Below are 23,549 nucleotides of genomic sequence, written 5' to 3' on the forward strand. Positions count from 1 at the left end.
TTGAACACTGTTGTGACGGGTGTGCAGGCAATGAAGAAGGTGATGCCATGTCACGTGTGCGGAATTGTCGGTCATTGGAAACGCGAGTGCCCGATGGTGGTGCAGGAAGGTGCAGGTGCAGGTGCAGGTGTTGGTCAGCAAAACAATGATGTCAATGCATTTCAGACAATGAGGGGACCGAAAATGAGAGGTCCAAGCCCAAATTTTCAGACCGTAAATCAATTGCAGGGATTACAACCTATGCAGCCGCAGCAGATGCCTCGTATGCAGATGACGCAAATGCAGCCAATGCAACAGCAGTTACCTATGGTACCTAATCAGCAAATGCAAATACCCTTGGCACCAATGAGTCAGCAGCAAGTGATGGTTCCTCCACAGGTCTCGGGTCAGGTAATGAGTACAAATGGCACCGTACAACAGTTCCCATTACACAGTGAGAGTGGAATAAACAATGTATGGGAGAGTGAAAGTTCAGAAGAAGAAGGAGATTGTGTGCTTGCAGCATCCTTGGAAGTTGATCAAAGGGGTCCGTACGTAGAGGGAAGAGTAATGGGTCATCGTGTCTCATTCTTGGTTGACACGGGAGCCACACGTTCAACAGTTAAGAGTAGTGAAGTACCAAATTTGCCACTCTCAGGGAGGACAGTTCAAGTGGTGGGAGTAGCAAACAGACATCTGACGAACCCAATAACACATCCGGTACCAGTCAGCATCGGTAACTATCAAGGGGTACATCAGTTTGTGGTATGTGACTCAAGCCCGATAGCACTGTTGGGGAGAGACCTATTGTGCAAATTGGGTTGTTCGATCATGTGTTCGAACGAGGGAATAACAATACAGACGAGCAGTGATGGGGAAGAAGAGGACAGTGTAGAGGGGGATGAGATGGAAACTGTAGATGAAGAGTATCCTCTGATTTGTCTTTTCCCAATGATAACTGAAGAAGATATTCCAGCCGAATTACGGGAGACAGTCGGAAAGGAAGTGTGGGACATGACAGGGAAAGAGGTGGGATTGATGAAAGGAGTGGAACCAGTGAAAGTGACTGTAAAGCCCAATGCAATCTTTCCCCAGACCCCACAATACCACATGGCACAAGACACCCTCATGAAAGTTGCTCAACTTATTGACGAATTTGTAAAACAGGGAGTACTGAAAGAAGTGTTAAGCAGTCCATGTAATTCACCAATAATGGGACTAATAAAGCCAAGTGGAAAGGTCCGACTTGTGCAGGACTTGAGGAAAATAAACGACATCATAGTCAAATGCTGCCCAGTAGTACCGAATCCAGTTGTGATAATGTTCCAGGTCCCTTGCGATGCTGAATGGTTCTCAGTCATCGATTTGTCACAAGCGTTCTTCTCGGTGCCTCTTCATGAGGACAGCCAATTCCTCTTTTGTTTCAAATTCTTAGACAGAGTGTACAGTTGGTGTCGAATTCCTCAAGGGTTTTCTGAGTCACCGTCAATATTCAATCAGATCCTAAAGAAAGACCTGGAAGCATTAGAATTGCCATTCGAGTCAACCCTAGTACAGTACATTGATGACTTACTGGTTGCATCAAAGACAGAAAGTGGCTGCACAGCCGATACCATTGCTCTGTTGAACCATTTAGGGAGGAATGGACATAAGGTATCTCCTTCCAAATTACAGTTCTGTCAGAAGAAAGTGAAATACTTGGGTCACCAAATAGAGAAAGGGTCACGGAGAATAATGAAGGAAAGAATTACAAGCGTACTTCAAATGAGTCCACCAAAGACAAGGAGGGAGGTGAGGAAGTTTTTGGGAATGGTGGGCTACTGTCACCAGTGGATTCCCAACTTCTCGACACTAGCAAAGCCTTTACTGAAACTGACCCAGAACGATGCCTTGGATCAAATTGAACTGAAAGGAGATGAGATGGATGCTTTTGTTGAATTGAAAGAATGCATGTGTAGGGCTCCAGCTTTAGGTATGCCTGATTACACAAAGCCTTTCACATTGTTTTGTCATGAACATGATGCATGTTCTTTGTCTGTCTTGACTCAAGCCCATGGTGGTGTAAACAGACCAGTAGCGTATTTTTCAGCTACTTTGGATCCGGTCGCAGCAGCACTCCCAGGGTGTTTGCGCGCCGTAGCAGCAGTTGGTATCAGCCTCACTCAGAGTGAAGGAATAGTGATGGGACACCCAGTAACAGTCATGGTCCCTCACTCAGTCGAGATACTTTTGACCCGCTCCCGAACGCAGCACATGACTGGAGCAAGACTCACAAGGTATGAAACGATAATTCTGGGCTCACCGAATGTGCAGCTGAAAAGGTGCACTACGTTGAATCCAGCAACGTTGCTCCCTGGAGAAAATGCCGAAATTGAGAACGCTGAAGACGTCAAGCATGACTGCCTTCAGGTGACTGAATTTTGCACAAAACCTCGACCGGACATTAAAGATACTAAGCTTGATGAAAATGACCAAATTCTTTTTGTTGATGGGTCATGTCTAAGAGACGGGATGGGGATTTTGAAAGCAGGATATGCTGTATGTACTGTAACAGGGGTCTTGGAAGCGGGATGGCTTCAAGGAGTCTATTCTGCATAAGTAGCAGAACTTGTAGCCCTTACCAGAGCATGTCAACTGTCTGCATTGATGAAAGTCACCATTTACACTGATAGTCAATACGGGTTTGGGATTGTGCATGACTTTGGACAACTATGGTCACAGAGAGGTTTCCTGACTTCTTCAGGATCCCCAGTGAAGAACGGGGAGAGGATAAGGGAATTGTTACACGCCATTCAAGCGCCAGCCGAAGTTGCAGTGGTAAAGTGTAGTGCTCATACGAAAGGACAGGACTATGTTTCTCTGGGAAATGCATATGCGGATCAAGTCGCAAGATTTTGTGCATTGAACTGTATATTACTCAGAGATTAATGGAATTCGATAAGTGAACCAGAACTCGAACCAGCTGAAGCATTTGCCTTGAAGGTCGTAGATACAATAGATGAATTAAAAGCATTACAAAATAATGTCAGGGAGGATGAAAGAGATTCCTGGATTAAATCACAATGTATAAAGAGACAAGACGAGTTATGGGTTTCACATGAGGGAAAATTTGTTTTGCCAAATAGTCTCTTATCACAGCTTGCGCGGTTCTATCATGGGCAGGCTCACCTAGGGAGAGATGCCATGATAAGATTGTTCAAAACTGATTGGTTTAACCCCAGATTTCGTCAAGCTGCAGAAGCAGTTTGCCATCGATGTGTCACTTGCCAGCAGATGAACCCAGGAAAGGGAACAGTTGTGAACGCGAGCCACATTGGTAGGGCAAGCGGGCCTTTTAGTCGAATGCAGATGGACTTCATTGAGATGCCTGTGCATGGAGGTCTGAGATATGTGTTGGTGATTGTGTGCATTTTTAGTCACTGGATTGAGGCATACCCCACACGTAGAAATGACAGCCTTACAGTTGCCAAGCTATTGTTGAGGGAGTTGATACCACGTTTCGGATTCCCGATCTCTTTAGAATCAGATAGGGGAAGTCACTTCAATAACGAGGTGATAAAGTTACTTTGCGAAGCGCTGAACATTGAGCAAAAGCTGCACTGTAGCTATCGCCCTGAAGCCTCAGGACTGGTGGAGCAGATGAATGGTACACTGAAATCAAGAATGGCAAAAATATGTGCATCGACAAATTTTAAATGGCCTGACGCATTGCCCTTAGTGCTAATGTCAATGAGAAACACTCCTGATAGAAAGACTGGATTGTCTCCGCACGAAATTCTCATGGGCAGGGCTATGAGACTTCCTGCAGTTCCCGCAAACGCGCTTTTGAATATTACAGATGATATGGTGTTAGACTACTGCAAGGGTCTGGCTGACGTGGTTCGCTTTTTCTCTCACCAGGTGGAAGCGACCACCTTGCCACCGATCCAAGGTCCAGGACACGCACTGAAAGCAGGTGACTGGGTCGTGGTAAAGAAGCACGTGAGGAAGTCGTGTCTGGAACCCCGTTGGAAAGGCCCTTTCCAAGTGATCCTGACGACAACTACCGCTGTGAAGTGTGCGGGGGTTCCCAACTGGATTCACGCCAGTCACACAAAGAAAGTGTTGTGTCCCACAGAGGAGGAAATTGAAGCGCTGAAACTGCCAGTGTCTGACAAAACAGTGCTGAGTGCTGAGACAGAGCAAAACCGAACTGAAAGCGAACAGGTAGAAACGGGAGAGAAAGAGATATTCTCTGAGGACGAAGAGACCAACTTGCTTGGGGGAGACCAAGGAGAAAGTTCAGACAGCGACGAAGCAGCTGAAGGTGACAGAGAACCTGAAGCAGCTGAGGGTAGCAAAGAGCCTGAAGCAGCTGAAGGTGACAAAGAACCTGAAGCAGCTGAAAGTGATAAAGAGCCTGACTAAAGTAACGGTGACGAAGGGCTCGAAAAAGGTGAAAAAGCAGGAGAGCCTGATCAGAGGAGGGCTTTCCCAGAAGCAGACGGTATAGAAAAAGAAAAAGAGAAAGTGATTGATTCCCCGGAAGGAGGGGACAAGGCAGAACAGAACGAAAAAGTTCAAACTTCTACAGAAAAGGTTGCAGGTCCAACAAATGGACATGGTGCGAAGAGAAGACTAAGTATATCACCAGTAAAACAAAGGACTGGAGAAGGTTTGAACGAGGGAGGAAGGCCAAAAGTGAAAGAGAAAAGAAAAGAAGTAATTGTCGGGGCGTCATCCCCGAGTGAAGAAAAAGACTCGACAAAAGAGGAAAGTACCAGCGAGGCAGAATCGAAAAGGGAAGCCAAATTGAAAAGGAAAAGGATACCAAACAGAAGGTATTCCGGTCCTGAATGGGCATATGCAGTCAATGACGATTGGACTGACGAGTTTGTATCTCTAAGCATCGAGAACGAAGAAGAAGAAGAGATACCAATAGAAAAGAAAAGTTTTATGGACTCTGTCGATTGAAAGGGTAATAAATGATATTGCTTGCTACAATCTAACGTGAAACAAACAACCAGCTGAGACATTGCTAAACCGGATGAGACTTGCTGAACTGATAAAGACTGAGTTATTGCCGAATTGAGACAAATGCTGGTAACCGATAAGTGACTGGCCTTTTGAAGAAGACGGTGTGAACATTGCGCTCGTTCAGCTTTGTAACTGAATTGCTAAATAGTTTTATTTTATAGGTGCTTCCAGCTCTCTGATTCTGTATAGATCATGACGCAAAACAATAGAAAGAAATATTGTAAATATGTGTGTATAGGCTTGGTAATTACATGTGTACTAATAATAATGGCAATTGTGCTTGGAATGCATGGAAAGGGTGAGAATGAGAATATTGAGGCTTCTACTTTTGCTCCTGTTACTGTCACTGAACTAACCGCATTGAAAAGATTAGAAATAGATGAGAGGCTCTTGCATGATAGGAAGGAGCTTTCGTATAACGTTTTCTATCGCTTGCTAACAGAATATGTTGAGACTATGGATGCGAAGGATTGTTACGTGTGTACACAGATACCGACATCAGTAAAGGAAGAGAGCGTCCAAAGTACCGGTAAAATACTACTACGGACCGCTCTATCACCACCAATACCTAAAACCTCTGAAATGTAAATGAGGATAACATAGTTGATGTTATCAAAGACTGTGGAAATATCGAGGAGAACGAGAACAATGACCAACCTGATATCCATCTACTGCCTAAGATCATCAAGGAGCAACAACACCACTATCCCTGCGTTTCAGCCAGGTCTAAACCCATTCTAATGTATATTTAACAATGTGAGGCTTTCAAGAAATTCCAGCAGTTGACATAGAGCCATTTCTCTATAGCATTTCTGGAAAACAATAAAAGGTAGATTGGCATGTGGTTACTCAACATCTAAGCATCAAGATAATGTTTTTTTTATTTTTAAATGAAGGTCTAACTACAGCATGTTTCCAAGGAGTGGATACTCTTCCGTTTTTTAGGCTCCGATTAGAGATTGGGATGAACAATTTGGTATTTTAGGAAATGATAGATTTGTGAACTTTGGTAGGGGTGGGATCTTTTGATGAACTATGCATGCACATTTAACAGATAGTCTCCATATGTTCAACTCAGGAACTGAAAGCCTACCTCTAAAAACTCCAATATTCTTAAAAACCAGAGGGTCAATTGTAGGTGTATAAAATATCTCAGCTAAATGTTAAAAATGTTCCCCACAAAATACACTGCAAGCTGATTGCAGCAATCATCTGTATGTGGACAAGGTAATGCTACTGAATGAGGGCATTGAAATTCATCTACAATTCTAAATAATTCCTTAGCAGGATTAGGTGAACTATCAGAAAAATATGGTTTTATGCAGATATGAACTTCTGTTTATAGATTTTAGCGAATTCCTTAAACTTGGCTTAGGCTTTTTCCTCATAATTTCTTTGCCATCTCCACTCAGATTGACAGTCTGTTTCATAGAAGCCAATGCAAGGGATAAACCATTTGTTCCCTACATAAATGTTATTTGATCTCTTTGCCATTTCGACCAGACCAGAGAGTCTAAGATCTTTTCAGAATGCATATATAGCAACGCTGCCATTATAGCTAGATCATTGCTTTCTCCTATCAGAGTCTATAATTTGCCAGTCCTTTAGTGATATGGTTAAAAGCTCAGGCAAGCAGTTTTTCCTGTTTTCAAATTTAACTTCAGATATGGTCTGACTCCAGAACAGGTAACTACATTTTCATGCATGGTCCTGTGGGGATCTGAGGGGATTGAGAGGGCCATGGGAGGGTGTGCTGTACCTGATACCCTTTCATGTTAGCAGACTGCTCAGTTTCAGACTTGTGATAATGTTGAGGGTGCTGAGCAGGTAGCAGTGACAGATGGTTCATGTTCAGTAACCAATGCAGAGTAACAATACTGCTTATGGAAATTAAATGGGCTGATAAAAACTAGGTTGAGAGGAGCTAAAACACTGTTGTGTGGGAGCAAACGCTGCAGATGCCCAAATGAGACTGCTGCAAAGCAGCTGAGCCTTTGGGTCCTCAAGTCATGCTGAGGATCTCTGAAAGACTATCTGGAGTGCCTAAAGGCAGGTCGTAGGTATATGAGAGTTAGCTGTGAATGTCCAAAGAAAGACAGATGCCCTCATTATGAGTGTGGCGATCTTAAGACTGTCAAATCCGCGGTGGTGGTTGGACCGCCGCCATAGTGGCGGTCTGACTGCCACATTACAATTGTTTTGGAGCTGCCACAGTCTGACCACTGGCACCGCCAGGTTGCCGCCAGTCAATAGCGTGGCGGTCTCGGCATTTGTAATCCGCCTGGGCAGCGCAGTTACGAGTCCCCTTTCCGCCAGCCTTTGCATGGCAGTTGGACCATCATGCAAAGGCTGGCAGAAAGGGGCCCCCATGGACAGCCCAATCGCGCTTTTCACTATCCAAATTACAGGCAATGAAAAGCGCGAGAGGTGCTGTCGCACCCGAAGCACCACAACATTACCACTGATTCAATTACGAACCAGCGTCAATGTTGTGGTGAGTTTCCCGCTGGGCCGGTGGGAAACTTGTAATAGGGCCCCTGGAGGGACGGCTTCATAGGCAGTCATCCGATGCAGGACTTTGGCTGGCGGCCTCCGCCACCCATCAAAGTCATAATGAGCGCCAGCGTGTTTGTAAATCCTAGTGTTGGTCACTGGTGTATCTTTCAGGTGTTCGGGGTATCTCAGAGTATTTGAAGGGTTTCTAAGGGGTCTTTCGGAATGTTGAAGTTCATCTAGGGGTGATAGAGGACCTACAATGGCTATATGATGGCCTCTAGGGGCTATGTAGAGATGGATGGAGATGAATAGAAGTTCTCTATACCTCTCTGACTACAGAGAGGGTTATCTGAAGAAGGGTTCATGACCATCCCAAGGGCCAGCTGTTAGTTTCTAAAAATGAGGCACAACCTTCTGTAAAGTAGTCTTTACATTCTACTACAATTTGACCAGTGTGATGTGCTTGCAAATACAAGTATTTCATTAAATTCCCGCCACTTCGTACTAAACATCCCTGCCACGCACCTGTATTATCCACGCGCCAAAGCCTAATAGTATTAGGCAATACTTTCAAATCTGCAGAGCCCCACACACTTCAGCAATAGTTGGCTACGCCCCTGAAATAGTGTGTTCCTCCCAGATGGGCTCAACGCAATCTGTAAGGGCTGGAATGAGGACGTGTGAATCAAAGAGAAATACGTAATCCGTACAGTAGTAGCAAGTGTCACATTCTCGTCTGAAAGTATACCATAAATGTGTTGATTTCATAACGATAGAAATTTTGAGCCACGGCGTTCTTTCCTCAGCTCCATATTTATTGCCTCATTATACAGTCATTTGTACAAAGGCTTTGTAGACATTTTATGCTGCACAAATTAAAGTTGCTGAATCTAGTTTTTGCCTACAGGTCTTTATGAAAATATCAAGAACATTTGTATTTGAATGTCAAGGTTTGTCAACCATTAAACAGATTGATTTTTCATTACAAAACTCAATAGAAGGGGCAATCTCCAGTTCGTATGCAAGATTACTCAAACAAAAACAAACACTGCAAGAAAAAAAGCATTATAGCTTGTAGTGGAAAAAACATAAATGGCCTTTTTAAATCAACTAACACACTATATTTTTTAGGATTTTTTTCCCGAGCCTCAGTTCAAAGTGAGTGGTCGAATACACATTCTGTGATATCAAAGAAGTTAATTGATCTTCAAATGACATGCTCAAGACATACTGTAGGCTTAACGTGTCCATTTATAAATAGAGCAACTTTTGAAGTCTTTCACTTCTGTGTACTGCTTCTTCATTGTGTTAAATTCATGTATTAACCTGCCACGATTCACTGAGTGTTGCTGAACAATTGTGGGTGTTTCAGATCCACTTAGAACTGTGGGTCTTAACCAGTGGATCAGGGGGACCCGTGGGTGACCCCGAAACCTATTCAACGGGTTTGCATCTGCCTAGAAAATGAATAATTAACAGATTAATAAAGTGTATATAAATAAATACGCACAACGTAAAACTTGACATTTTTAAACGTTCTGTAATGTGCAGGAATTTGAAATTGAAGGCAAGAGGTCAAATTACTATCTCCAGATTGATTCATGGGAGCAGTGCAAGTGCATCAAACAGAATCTATCATGAATGATGCGTGGTCTCCATTGAATTCGAAGGCTCTATGCTTCTTGTTAAAATTAAAATGTTGATTTTTTTTGTTTTTTTGTTTGTGAATTATATAAAATATTCCATAATTTGTGTATTTGTTTGATGAATGCTTGTTTATGTATTTTAGAGTATTGTTCTGTGGTTCAAAATACTGAAAATACTTAGGCCAGGGTCCCCTGCTTTCAGTAATAACTTAATAGGGGTCCCCAGAATCCACTATTGATTCAGTGGGCGTCCCAGAGTTTCAGTAATGATTTACTTTTTTGCTGCCCCCCACTGTGCTAAGCATTTTTTCTGGCTATTTGGGGTAGTTTGCGCTTAGGCCCCCATACCTTTGTGTCCACATAAGCTATCCACGCCAAATTTGCATACTTTTTTCCAACATCCTGGGGATTCTAAAGGTATCCAGTGTTTGTGGGTTCCCCTGGAGGGGATGGAGAAAGTAGCCAAAATAAAGCTACATTTTGGGCTTTTGGGGAAAAATGGGAAAAAGTGTTTCAGAAACAGCATCTATTTCTTCTCAGAAAATGGGATTAACAAAGGGTTTGTGGTGCTAACGTCACAATCTTCAAGCTTTCAGGAATAGGCAATCTAGATTCAGAAGACCACATCTTTCTACAGACGTTTGGCATTTTACTGGAAAATACCCCATTTTTGTGCTTTCAGCCTCCTTCCAGTTCGTGACAGAAATGGGTGTGAAACTAATCGTGGATCCTGGACAGCTATACGTTTCTGAATAATAGACAAAATTCTGAATTCAGCCAGGGGTGATTTGTGTAGATCCTTCAAGGTTTTTTTTTTTATGGAAAATAACACTTGAAATTTAAAAAAAATTTAAATTGAGTTGAACGAAACAACTATTTGTGTCTAAGTTTTCATCTGTCACTTTTTCTATGTATGGCAGATTTTCGAAAGCAATACACTGTTACATCCACTCAATGATTATGGTTGCAGGGATATATAGGACTTGTAGGTTCTCCAAGAACCCAAGCTACCCATGCCAACAACTGAGCTGCACCTTGCAGTGGTTTTTCATTGTGTACCGGGTATACAGCAATTCTTTCGGTAAAATATTGAGTGAAAAATAGGTATCAAGGAAACCTATTTATTTCCAAAATGGGCACAAGAGATGGAGTTTAGAAGCAGTGGTTGATTGCAGATGTCTGAATTTGTGGTTAACCATGCCAGCATGTGAATTAGAGGACACTTCTCAAAATGACTTATTTCTTACACACTGTCTTACATTTGGAAGGCGCAAATGCAGAGAAAGACAATTGGTAGTAACATTTGTTCTGCTATTCTGTATTCCCCCAAGTCTCCAGATAAAAATGATACCTCACTTGTGTGGGTAGGCCTAGTGCCTGCGACAGGAAATGGCCCAAAATGTAACGTGGACACATCACATTTTTCAACTGAAAACTGACTCGTGTTTTGCAATGTGTCTAGCTGTGGATTTTGGGCCCTAGCACAGTTGGTACCTAGGGACACTTAGCTAACCTGCACATTTATAAAAACTAGACACCTAGGGGAATACAGGATGGGTTGACTTGTATGGCTGTCACCAGGTTGTGAGACCCAGAATCCCTTGCAAACATCAAAATATATCTAAAGAAAACACATTTTCCTTACATTTCTGTGAAGAGCCACAAACGTCCTTCCACCCAGCTTTCCTCTATGTCTCCCGATAAAAATGGTACCTCACTTGTGTGGGTAAGTCTAATGCCTGAGTCAGGAAATGCCTCAAAATGCAACATGGACACATCAAATTTTTCCACGGAAAATTGACTTGTTTTCTGCGATGTGCCTAGCTGTGGATTTTGGGCTCCAGCTCAGCCAGCACAAAGGGAAACCTAGCAAACCTGTACATTTTTGAAAACTACACACCTGGCGAAATCCAGGATGGGGTGACCTGTGTGGATCTCACCACACTTTTCTGCCCAGAATCTCTTGTAAACCTCACAAGTTGTCTAAAAAACACATTTTATTCACATTTCAGTGAAGCAAAGCTCTGGAATCTGAGGGGAGCCACAAACGCCTTTCCACTCAGCATTCCCCCAATTATCCCAATAACAATTGTACCTCACTTGTGTGGGTAGGCCTACTGCCCATGACAGAAAACGCTCCAAAATGCAACATGGACACATGACATCTTTCCACTGAAAACTGACTTGTTTTTTGTAATGTGCCTAGCTGTGGAGTTTGGGCTCTACCTCAGCCAGCACCTTGGGAAATATAGCAAAATATACATTTTTGAAAACTAGACAGCTAGGGGCATCCAGGATGGGGTGACTTGTGTGGCTCTCACCACATTTTTGTACCCAGAATCCCTTGCAAACCTAAACATTTAACTAAAAACACACATTTTCCTAACATTTCTGTAATGCAAGGTTCTACAATCTGAGGGGAGACACAAACATCTTTCCACCCAGCATTCTCCCAAGTCTGCCAATAGAAATGGTGCTTCACTTGTGTGGGTAGGGCTAGTGCCCACGACAGGAAACACCCCAAAATGCAACTTGGGCACATAACAGTTTTCCACTGAAAACTGACTTTTTTTTGCAATGTGCCTAACTTTAGTTTTTGGGCCCTAGCACAGCCCAGCATCTAGGTAAACCCAGCAAGCCTGTAAATGTTTTAAAGCTAGACAGCTATGGGAAACCAGGATGGGGTGACTTGTGTATGTTTGTATCCAGAATCCCTTGCAAACCTAAACATTTAGCTAAAAAACAAATTTTCCACACATTTCTGTGATGCAAAGTTCTGGAATCTAAGGGGAGCCACCCCCAAGTCTCCTGATAAAAATGGCATCTCACTTGTGTGGTAGGCCTAGTGCCCGCAAAAGGAAATGCCCCAAAACACAACGTGGACACGTCACATTTTCCCACTGAAAACTGACTCATTTTTTGTAAGCTGCTTAGCTGTGGATTTTGGGCTCTGGTTCAGCCATCATCTAGGGAAACCTACCAAACCTGTACATTTTTTAAAACTAAACACCTAGGGGAATCCAGGATGAGGTAGCTTGTGTGGCTCTTACCAAATTTTTCCACCCAGAATCCCTTGCAAACATAAAAATGTGTCTAACAAACACATTTTTCCCACATATCTGTGATAGAAAGTTCTGAAATCTGAGGGAAGCCACACATTTCCTGTGACAGGGAACGGCCAAAACCTGTAGAGATTGAGTAAGCTTCAAAGTGTGTTCATAAGTACAGTGTTTTCTATGTACATTTTTAGGCTGACTCTGCTCTGGGCACCCACATAAGTGAGGTATAATTTTTATCAGGAGACCCAGGGGTACGCTGGGTGGTAGGAAATTTAGGGGGGGGGTCGTCTTTGAAAAAAAATGTCACAGAAATCCAAAGGAAATGTGTGATTTTAGTCACATTTTGAGATTTGCAGGGCATTGTGAGTAAGAAAATGTGTTAGGATCCACACAAGAGGCATACCACCCTGTGCTCCCTGTGTGTTCAATTTTAAATCATATCCAGAGTTTGTAGATTTTCTCTAGACAAAAAGCAAGCATGCTACCAAGTCTTTTACTTCTGTGATGCCTCAAACATTCAAATTGTGAAAAAATGCCCCTAGGATGTGTTAAAAAGACCCTTAACCCACCAACATGGTTGGTGGCATCCTTTATCATTGGGGTCCCAACCAAGACACCTACTTGTCAGGGGTGTGCTTCGAAGCCTAATTCCAGTGGATCAGGTTTTGTTTTTGTGAGTTGAAGTCCCAACTGAAGAGAAATGCAATAAAATTGTCTTGTGGCTACCCGCTGTTCTTATGACACATACATACTAGTTTGATTTGGCACGAGGGTGAGTGATGGTTCAATATATAAGATTTTATTAACAAGAAATTTCACAAAAATGAAATACTCTGTTAAAAAGTAATGGGTCAAAATACGGAACCAATGACTCACAGCTCATGAGCTGTAAAGCTGTGACAAGGCACCAACCGCTTTACAGGTCATTCCCACTCTTTTTATCTGTAACACACGCAAGACCATTCACACTGCCATCCACGGGCCCTGCACATTACAACATTCACAACAAAAGACAATGTAGAGACAATGTGTACCCTTGCAGAGAAAGACAGAAAAGTCAATTATTACTGCACAACCATCTGCACAACCATCTCTTCCTCAAGTACACACACATACTGATTTATTTTGGCACGAGGGTGAGTAATGGTTCAATATATCAAATTTTATTAATAAGGGATTTCACAAAAATGAAATGCACTGTAAATAACTGAAAAGTCAAAAAACTGAACCACTGACAGCTTGTGAGCTGTAAAGCCACATCAAGGCACCAGTCCATTTACATACCTTTCATACTTGACACACACAAGACCCTTCAAGCCACCAACTGTGGGACCAGTGCATTACAAAACTCACATCAACAGACAGCGCCATTCAAGGGCCCTTCACTTTCATACACCCACATGCCTGACACAGCAATCACACCGGCTGACAGTGTGTGTGGACTGGCATTGGTTACCAGCCGTAAGTCACTACTCACACACCGCCAGCCAAACACCAGCTCACACACACTTCCAGCCAAGCATCAGCTCAAACACACCACAAGTCAAGTGCCAGCCCACACACACCCCCAGCAGATGCCAGCCCATGCACACCGCCATCACATTTTCTTAACAAAAAAGAAAACACAAACCAATTGTAAGTAAATACAAAACTACAAACACAACAGCTCTAACTAAATACATCACACTAATGCAAGCAATGAAACTGAACAAAAAATATAAAACAATACAGACCAGGCAACACTCACGGGTCCTCTAAAAAATGTTTTGTGTGGTACATTCTAAAACAAGTGGGCACACACAGCCAAGGTTTAGAAGGACAATCAGGGCAGTGAATACAACTCTCCTTCCGCATGCCTATTTGCATACAGACTCTACATCACTTTCAGGGATTGGTTTTTTTGGGTGTGGGAGGAATGTGATCAGCAAAGTGTTGATCTTTTAATCTAGCCACATCCTACACCACTCCAACTCTAGGAACACATGCCTGTTCCACTACAACAAGATTGCCTATCATAGATTCCTAAAACTAAACAAAAGACATCTTTGACTCAATCCGTGAACACAACAAAAGCATTAAAGTTTGCTAAATAGAAGAGATAGAATACCAACTTTTTATACAGAATGTAAGTCTTACGAACAGCAGTGTAAGTTTCCAACCTCTGATCTACTCTGTCTACATCACCCATGTGCCTATTGTAGTCTACAATGCACATAGGTTTGCACACTTTAGCAACCTGACCCCAAACAGTCACAGGTGAAGTACTTTCATCATGGATGGTAGTCAGCATGTACACATCCCTCCTTTCTGCAGTTTTCGAGTTAGCCATAGCAGTTCATCACTACGCAAGGCACTACACTGTTCCCTCTCAAGTTTTTTCACAAACAAGCTCCTGTGGATAACATTTGTGGTTAGAGTAGACTGTGCCTCATTCGTGCGTGCATGCATGTATGTTTGCAATATTTGATCATGAGTGCTGTGAATGGATGTGTGTGTGCGCGCACGTAGGTGTGTGTGAATGAATGAGTGAGAGAGTGTGAGTGTGCATGTGTGTCCCGCCTCCCTACCTCCTAAATTTACAGGCCACCACTAGAATTAAGAGCAATGTGTGTGAGACATGCTTTTTTTTATTTCTTCACATCTGCGAAATGTTTTGGGCTGATAACAATGCTCACACCTCACAAAGTAAGTACCTAACACCTATATTGTCACAAAAGTGCTGCAGTCTCGCTGTAACCTTTACGTTGTCGTTTGCGTTGTAGAAGTCTGGCAGCAACCCTAACGTGGGCGAAGGGGTGCATGTGCAAGGACGCTCAGTTTACTGGGAATATACAAAATAATACTAGGTTAAACAGAACTGCGTCTTTGCCCCTCCTCGTCAGTCTTCATCTCCAGAACTTACATTCTACCTAACCAGAGGCACTTACCCCCCACTCACTCAGTCAGTCAGTCAGTCAAACAAAACTCTATTCGGCCAAAGCCACAAAAGCACGACATAACGACATACAGGGCATCAACATAACAACAATTAAAAATTAAAAACCACCTGACTTTAAGAACAAATTCAATTCATTGTAAGTTTAAACTATACATGTCAGAGACCAAAATACAAGCAAATATAGCATAAAATAAATTACTAAAATTCATGCTTTTTCTGTGTACAGTAGACTGCTCTAATATAATTTAAAACAAGCATAACAGATATTAGGGATCCTCAGCGTTGCAAATGAATTAGCACCGCAGCATGGCGCTTCAAACTCGTATTACGCAAATCGGGGGGCAAAAAGGAAAGTCTAGGTGCAGGGTATAGGGGCAAAAACAACATAAAGTGACCAGTACATTGCGTAGCGATATTATCGCACGCACAGGGCGGTAGGACCTGATACCATACTGTGATAAAAGGAAAGTAAACTTTCAATGCAGTATTACCCAGTCTCAGGAAAATTAACCAATGGCGATCAGTAGAATTAATAATCCAGCCTAAATATGGCTCGATAGGACATGATGTATAAACCACAGCATACTTGGCAACCAAAACCATTGCCAGAGACGCATCAATGCGAGTGTCCCTACAATATGGCAAATATGTTCTTTGACACATAACTTGTGTTTGCACGCAATAATGTGGAGGATTTTCAAATAACTCATGTAAACCTAATTCTTTAACCTCTATGCTGCCAGGCCTTTTCCTCATCAGGTGCCAGGCCTTTTTTTGGCTATTTGGGGTAGTTCGCTCATAGGTCCTCATAAGTGTTTGTCCACATAAGCTACCCAAGACAAATTTGCGTCCTTTTTTTCCAACATCCTAGACATTCTAGAGGTACCAAGAGTTTGTGGGTTCCCCTGGAGGAGACCAAGAAATGAGCCAAAATACAGCAATTTTTTTTTAATGGGAAAAAGGGCTGCAGAAGAAAGCTTGTGTTTTTTCCCTGAAAATGTGGTGCTAAAATCACCATCTTCCGAGCATTCAGGAACAGGCAGACTTGAATGAGAAAAACTCATTTTTCACATTTTACTGGGACATACCCCATTTTCACTATTTTTGGGCTTTCAGCCTCCTTCCCGTTAGTGCCAGAAATGGGTGTGAAACCAATGCTGGACCCTGGACAGCTAAACATTTATGAAAAGTAGACAAAATCCTGAGTTCAGCAAGGGGTCATTTATGTAGATCCTTCAAGGTTTTCCTACAGAAAATAACAGCTAAAATAAAAAATATTGAAAATGAGGTGAAAAAAGAGCCATTTCTATCCACATTTTCTTCTATAAGATTTTTTAAAGCAATATACCGTTACATCTGCTGGACTTTTCTGGTTGTGGGGATATATATGGCTTGTAGGTTTATTAAGAACCCTAGGTACCCAGAGCCAATAAATAAGCTGCTCCTAGCAATGGGTTTTCATTGTATACCGGGTATACAGCAATTCATTTGGTGAAATATAAAGAGTGAAAAATAGGTATCAAGGAAACCTTTGTATTTCCAAAATAAGCACACAATAAGGTGTTGAGAAGCAGTTGTTATTTGAACATCTCTGAATTCCGGGGTCCCCATACTAGCATCTGAATTACAGGGCATTTCTCAAATTAGACATCTTTTTTACACACTGTCTTACATTTGAAAGAAAAAAATGTAGAGAAAGACAAGGGGCAATAACACTTGTTCTTCTATTCTGTGTTCCTCCAAGTCTTCCGATAAAAATGATACCTCAGTTGTGTGTTTAGGCCTAATGCCTGTGACAGGAAAAGAAACATGGACTCATCACATTTTTACACTGAAATCTGATGTGTTTTTTGGAAAGTGCCTAGCTGTGGATTTTGGCCTCTAGCTCAGCCGGCACCTAGGGAAACCTAGCAAGGCTATACATTTTTGAAAACTAGACACCTAATGGGGTGACTTGTGTTTCTCTCACCAGGTTCTGTTACCCAGAATCCTTTGCAAACCTCAAAATTTGGCCAAAAAAACACTTTTTTTCTCACATTTCAGTGATAGAAAATTCTTGAATCTGAGAGAAGCCACAAATTTCCTTCCACCCAGCAGTACCCCTAGTCCCCGATAAACATGGTACCTCACTTGTGTGGGTAGGACTAGTGCCCGCAACAGGGAAAGCCCCAAAACGCAACATAGACACATCACATTTTTACCTTGACAACTGATGTGTTTTTTGGAAAGTGCCTAGCTGTGGATTTTGGTCTCCAGCTCAGCCAGCACCTAGGAAAACCTACCAAACCTGTGCATTTCTGAAAAATAGACACTTAGGGGAACCCAGGATGGGGTAACTTGTGGTGCTCTCGCCAGGTTCTGTTACCCAGAATCCTTTGCAAACCTCAAAATTTGGCAAAAAATACACTTTTTTCTCACATTTCGGTGATAGAAGGTTGTGGAATCTAAGGGGAGCCACAAATTTCCTTCCCCCCAGCATTCCCCAAGTCTCCCAATAAAAATGGTACCTCACTTGTGTGGGTAGGCCTGGTGCCCGCAACTGGAAATGCCCCAAAACACAACATGGACACATCACATTTTCCCAAAGAAAACTGACCTGTTTTTTGGAAAGTGCCTAGCTGTGGATTTTGGCCTCTAGCTCAAACAGCACCTAGCAAAACCTAGCAAACCTGGACATTTCTGAAAATTAGACACCTTGGGGAACCCAGGATGGGGTAACTTGTGGCACTATCACCAGGTTCTGTTACCCAGAATCCTTAGTAGACCTCAAAATTTGGCAAAAAAACACCCTTTCCTCCCATTTCGGTGCTGCAAAGTTCTGGAATCCGAGATGAGCCACACACTTCCTTCTACCCAGCATTCCCCCATGTCTCCTGATAAAAATGGTACCTCACTTGTGTGGGTAGGCCTAGTGCCCGCGACAGGAAATGCCCCAAAACACTACGTAGACACATCAAAATGATCAAATACAAAACTGCCTGTTTTTGCAGGGGGGCACCTGCGTTTTTGGTCCTGGGCTCAGCAGCCATCTAGGGAAACCTACCAAACCCAGACCTTTCTGAAACCTAGACACCCAAGGGAGTCCAGGGAGGTGTGACTGGTGTGGATCCCCCAGTGTTTTCTTACCCAGAATCCTCAGCAAACCTCACATTTAGCTAAGATAATCACATTTTCCCAGATTTATGTGTTAGATCACCACACCAGCACAATTTCCTACCACCCAACGTACCCCTCAGTCTCCCGATAAAAATGATACCTTACTTGTGTTGGTGGGCCAAGTGCCTGTGACAGGGAAGTGCAAAAAATTGAGGGGGAACCAAAGCGCGTCCAAAAGAGTAGTTTGATAAAAAAAGAATTTAGGTTGACAAGTTGGCCAGAATTTTAATCGTTATAGATGCGACAATGCTGGGTGGTAGGAAGTTAGTAGATTCCTGCAGATTCCAGAAGGTTCCATCACAAAAATGTGGGGAAAATGTGTGATTTCAAGTAAAGTTGGAGGTTTGCAGGGCATTGTGTGTAAGAAGATGGTGCGGGGTGCATGTGAAGCACACCACCCTGGACTCACTCAGATGTTTAGTTTTCAGATGTGTCTAGGCCTCATAGATTTTTCTACATGGCAGCATCCCAAAGTCCAAAAAGTTCAGCCCTCACCATTCCAAGTGGGACAATTTCGAGAGTTAGACAAGCTCTCATAGCCCAAATGTAAAAATCAAAACCCAAAATAATCAAATGTCCTCTTGCTTGCCGTTGGGATAAGATCTTTTAGTGTGCGGGGGGAGAGCTGAAAGACTGATACCCCCTTTAGTTAGGGTAGGGGCATACCCAGGCCCAAACTGGTTGGTAGCCACCACCCCACTATTTTTTTTTTTATTCCCTTGCATCTACTAAAATTTCTGCCCACCCAGGGAGTGGATCGGGAGTAATTGCCCCATCTGCCCAGTGGTGGGCAGAACAACTCTGTCCCCATTTATATGGGGTGAGGGTATGCCCATAGCCCCAACCCTCTTTTTTTGAAAAAATAAATGTCCCTGGTCCCCTGGGCTTTCTGCCGCCCTTGGGGGCAGATGGGCCTTACAACAATTGGCCGGGGCAGAAATGGACAAAAGTAATGTGACCCCATGGAGAGCAACCCTTGCCCAATGGGCTGCCTCTCCAAACAAAACACACACACCAATCCCTGGTGCCTAAGTGGTTTCTGCCCCCAGGGGGCAGATCAGCCTAATAGAAAGATGGCTGCCAACACTTTCGGGTTGAATTATTGGGAGCCAATCAGAGCTCTGCAGATCTCTGCATGAGCTCCTATTATTCGCGTGGAGGATCCTTGGCACTAGATATACAAATTTGGTTTTCTTTAATTTCTCTTAAACTTCTGAACAGATTTACACAAATAACAAAAATGGCAATCTGCATACTGAAGGTTACCTTTGTGCCAAATTTGGTATAATTCCATCCAGGGGTTCGGGCTGTAGTCATGTTCAAAACTCCTATAGGAATTAACATGGAAAATGCTAATTTTTTTACCACCCCTTTTTCTCGCCCCCCGCTTAAGGGATCATCCCAAAACATCCCATGCGCAACAAGAATCACCGGCACACTTTTTTGGGAAACTTTCGTGAAGATTAATAACTATAACATCCCTGTAACCTTTTTTTTCAGTGAATTTCTGTCTTTTTAACCTTAAGGCCCTCATTACAATCCTGGCGTTCAGTGATGAAAGTGGCGGTAAACCACCAAGAGGCTAGCGGTAATTACCGCCAAATTATGACCATGGAAGTGACAACTCAGGTAGACAGCCACTTTACCACACCGACCGCCAGGGAGGAAACAACAGCCACCAGGGCGGTAGCCGCCAACAGCCAGGCAGAAGCCAATGTTCCGCTCACTGTATTAAGACAACCTAATCCACCACCATTTCCGGGGTGGTACCAACAACATCAAAAGCCTGGCGAAAACACTGCACAGAATGGAAAGGACTCACCATTGGAGACACAGGAAACAACCACGCCACCATGGAGTCTTGCTCCACCACGAACACTAACGACGGCGAAGACAACAACGGTGAGTACAGCCGCCTAGCATACGGGGGGAGGAAAAAGAGAGTGACACACACATGCAGCACACACACCCCCACCCCCAATACCATACACACAATCAGATGCAGTAAGAAAACATATTTACCCTGTACCCCTCAGGAATAATGCAAGGACAACAGTAATAGATGAAAGTGAGAGTAATAATATAAATATAGTTGAAATAAGAAAATACAATCTAATGGTATTGTAGAGGGTTCTTTGGGAATGTTGGAGGAAGATACACATGCACACTCGGTCAAGGTATTTACTAGATGAGTTTTATTATTACGTTCATAAATTGTGGAGCTCTTAAACTAAATATCTTAAATCTGCTTTGTTTTCCTTTCTCTCTTTTTATTGTTCTTCTCTCTTGTCTCGTTGTATGTCCTTGAGATGTGTATGCTGATGTCTTCTTTTTCTTTTCTGTCAGGGTTTTGGCTCAATGAAGTACTTCAACACCGTTAGGACCACGTGGACAAAACAGAACCGAAGATAAAGGTAAGTGGACTCTTTTTATCTATGTGTAATAAAGGGGAGGGTGTGCTCTGAATGGACAACTAACGAGTGAGGATAACCCCTTGTGGATAAAAAAGGACTTTAGGGAATATACGTATAGACACCTTTTTGTGCAAACAAAAACAAGTTCCTATAGCTAAGTCTTCCCTCCATGGAGTGGAAGATATCGTGGAGCCCAGGTGCTCAAAAGACCTTCCTCCTGTGTTTAGGGTTGTTCACTCTCTTCCTATTGTGTCCTTCCCTCTTCCCTCTTGAAAGGAGGCACGTACCTGCGTGAGCCTCGTCCCTCCAGAGACGTGTCTGGCTCTGGTGCCTTCTGCTGCGGCTCTAAGCGGCGGTGCAGTCTTGGTCAGTTCCTCAGTCTTTTCTGGCCTGGCTGTTTCCATCTCAAGGGTGTCACTGCTGGCATCATGCGGTTCTCCTTCTCCTTTCTCTCCTTCCTTTTTGTGCACGTCCTCCTCGTCTCCTGTCCGTTTTACCCAGATATCCAGGTTTCTGAGTAGCGTCTGTGCTTTGGTGATCTATTCGGTACCCCCGGGGTACGGTAATACAGGCCCGTGTCCCCGTCTTGTTGCAGGGTTGTTGAGACCCTGTTACAAGTATATACATATGTACAGTTCAAGGGAAGTAGCCCAGTTCTCAATGGGCGTGGGCCACAGGGCCACATGACGAAGTGCAAGGCCCCACTTATCTTCTGCAGCAACACAGAGAGAACACTGCAGGAGCATCAGTTGGAAACTAGGCAGGCACCTCAGGAGGACGGGTAACGGGGCACTTCAGCCGGCAGATGGAACAACACCACCGGTCCTGGAGGGGGCAACATGCCTTGTGCTTGGTCCTCAGACGGCTGCCCACTGCTGGCGGTGGTGGTTCTGCTGCTGGTAGTAGTGGGGGGAGGCTCCAGTCCATCCCCTGCAACCTTGGATGGCTGCCCACTGCTGGTGGTGCTGCTGCTGCTGGTAGTGGTGTGGGGAGGCTACAGCCCATCCCCTGCAGCCTCAGACGGCTGCCCACTGGTGGTGATTGGGCTGCTGCTGCTGGTGGTGGGATGCTCCAGCCCATCCCCTGCAGCCTTGGATGGCTGCCCACTGCTGGTGGTTATGGTGCTGCTGCTGGTAAAGGTAGGGGACGCTCCAGCCCATCCCCTGAAGTCTCAGATGGCTGCCCAGTGCTGATGGTGGTGGTGCTGCTGCTGGTAGTAGTGGTGGGGGGAGGCTCCAGCCCATCCCCTGCAGCCTCGGATGGCTGCACAACCATGGTTGGTGGTGTGGGCTCTGACTGAGACCCTGCACCCGGCCCCTTGTCCTTCCTGCCTGCTGGTACAGGCCCCTTGCCCTTCCTGGCAGCACTTGTGGCAGGCCCCTTGCCCTTCCTGGCAGCAGCTAGAGCAGGCACACTTTCTTTGAGGCTGGCTAATGCCCTGGATCCTTTCCCACCACGAGTGGGTGTGGAGACTACTGGGCCCATGGACTGGGTGGCTGAGGTGCTTGCCTGGGTTATTGCTACCCTGGCCAGACATGAAGGACGGGGGGAGGGGACAGGTCAATGGTGGAGAGGAAAAGCTTCTTAGGGACACTGGGGCGGGAAGAGGGAGAAGGTTTGTGAGTGGAGGAAGAGGAAGTGATTTTGGGTGCAGGTGCATGGGATGGATGCTGTTGTGAGGTGAATGACTGTTGGGTGTCTGAGTGCTTGTGTTTGTGTACCTTGGGGGGGCCTCCTCACTCCAGGGCTGCAGGGCTCACTGGGGCGGGGCTTGAGGTGGCTGGGGCGAAGGAGATGCCCACCCTCCTGGGTGAGCGGGCACGGGCAACTCGCTGAGGGCCTGCTGGGAGGCCGGTGCGTGTACGGGGGCGGCTGTACCTGTAGCTGGGGTGGCCACAGAAGTATCCACCACAACCAGGGAGCTCCCATAGGAGGAGGCATCTGTGTCCGAACTGTCCCCTCCAGTCTCCGCCATAGAGCTCCCCTCCATCCCACTAGTGCCCTCAGCATTGGTGGACTCCGCCTCCTGGGTTCTGTGGGATGCAGCTCGCTCCATCACCGGTAACTCTGCTCCTCCGCCAGATGATGCTAATGCACATAAGGACAGGGTGACAAAGCAAAAAGGGGGGGAAGAGACAAAGGATACACTTAGTCAATGGCTGCACCAACACCACCGTTGGCGTACACAGCACACTCACACAAGGGTACAGGCCTACACACTATGCGGTGCACTACCAGTAATAATGCTAGCCACTAGGGCATGGGCATGGGCATGGACACATACTGCCAACTGCAGCACACCTGGGACCCGCACAGCCCTGACCAATAGTGGATGCCTACAAGCTAGGTAGTAGGATTATCACTTCTGAACCCTGCCCAACATGGGACCTACTCTGCAATGTCAGGCCTGGCCTAAGGGCACCCACTGACACACATCCCCCACCCGGGTACCCCCCTACCTTGCATAAGTTGTAATGATGGGAACTTTACTCACCCCCTTGTGGCTGCTGTGATGCCCTCAAGCACCCATCCAGCTCCGGATAGACCACCGCCAGTATGCGGGCCATCAGGGAAGGGTCAGGGTTTGACGGGCACCCCTTCCTCTTTGGGAGACCATCTCCAGCTGGGCCTCCACCGTCTTCCATGCCCAGTGTCTCAGGTCCTCCCACCGTTTCTGACAGTGGGTGCTCCGCCTGCCGTAGACCCCCAGGGTCCGCACCTCCTTGGCAATGGCACTCCATATACCCTTCTTTTGATGGGCGCTGATTTGCAGAAAAATACACACAGGGAAATGTATTAGCAGACCGTCCTGCCTGTTACACTCATGGACCACCATGCCCCTTCC

This window comes from Pleurodeles waltl, chromosome 2_1 (assembly GCF_031143425.1).
Source record: "Pleurodeles waltl isolate 20211129_DDA chromosome 2_1, aPleWal1.hap1.20221129, whole genome shotgun sequence".
Classification (NCBI taxonomy): Eukaryota; Metazoa; Chordata; class Amphibia; order Caudata; family Salamandridae; genus Pleurodeles; species Pleurodeles waltl.